The sequence below is a fragment of the Pteropus alecto genome, unplaced genomic scaffold (genome assembly GCF_000325575.1).
Source record: "Pteropus alecto unplaced genomic scaffold, ASM32557v1 scaffold67, whole genome shotgun sequence".
Taxonomy (NCBI): domain Eukaryota; kingdom Metazoa; phylum Chordata; class Mammalia; order Chiroptera; family Pteropodidae; genus Pteropus; species Pteropus alecto.
This window is the reverse complement of record NW_006441061.1, coordinates 9,295,360-9,296,608: the sequence shown is the minus strand read 5'-3', so window position 1 is coordinate 9,296,608 and position 1,249 is coordinate 9,295,360.

Below are 1,249 nucleotides of genomic sequence, written 5' to 3'. Positions count from 1 at the left end.
GAGGAAGTGACCACTGGGGGCTCTGTGACCCAGGGGACTGTGAGCTGGAACGTGGACAGAACTCCGTTCATTGCCCCTTTAACAGGGTCTCCGGGGCCCAGGGTCACCCCCACTGCTGAGTCCTGTGGTCCCGAAGATGTGTGGTACCCCGCATCCCCCACTGCGGCTACTGCAGGTCCCTCTGGGGATGGCTGGGGGTGGGGGGCGGATCCACAGCCCCCTCGTCAGAGCAAATTAAGGCTACATGACCGGGAGGCTGAGCCCTGTCGCCCCGATAGATTGCCACCATCTCTGGCTGGTTTCTGGGATCGAGCCAGTTTTGGACTTGGAACCTGTGGCCCGAAGAGGTGGCCTGAAGAGGTGGTCAGGTGGCCAGGAGAGCTGTTTAAAGCTCAGAGACGCATTCCAATCGGCACGATCCCTTTTACCAAAGAAAAAGCACGAACTCGTTCTGATTTCTGGTGCTTTTGGGATCCGAAGTCTTCATTACAGAACTCCAGGCTGAGGCTGGCGCTCCTGGCCCCTCACTGCACAGGCCGGTGTGCCCGCCCAGGGTGGCCCCTGGGCAGAAGAGTGGGCACCCACAAGCGGTTGGGGGCGGGACGCTGGGTCTGCACGGCGGATGTGCTGGGGTCTTCTTTGCTGCCCGGGGCGGGGTGTTCCAGAAACTTCTGTGCAGGATCCAGCCTCCATGCCCACCCCTCGGGTCAGGAGGATGTCTACCTGTTTCTCTGACACCCACAGGCAAAGCAACCTGCACCCCAGGCCTAGCCCTCCCCCGACACCATCCAGCTTCGGGTGCCACATGCTTCCTGGCCATGGTGGCCAAGGAAGGCTGGCCGGTGCACGGAGCGCCAGCACCATGCTGGCCAAGCGTGGGGTCCCCCGCTCCGGATTCTCCAGCCCGGCCAGGGACACAGCCACCTCCACTGTGGTCTTGCTTGGAGGGTCCAGCTGTGGTTCGAGGTAGCCTTGCCTGGCACCCTGCTCTCCTGGGACAGTGTCCAGCTACTGCCCCCACCCTCTGCAGGGGGCGGTCATACCCCTGAGTACTTAGGAAAGCAGGCTGCTCCAAGTCTCTGCGCCCTAAGTCACGTTTCCTGAACACCAAGAGCAGCAGAGGCGCGAGAGGATGCCCCCTGCAGCACCCCTGGGGTGCTGGCTCCTGGCCAGGACGGGGAGAGGGCGCCCCCTGCCGGCGTCGCCCCCACGTGGCCCTGGCGGTGCTGGGAGGGCCCTGGGTTTTGCT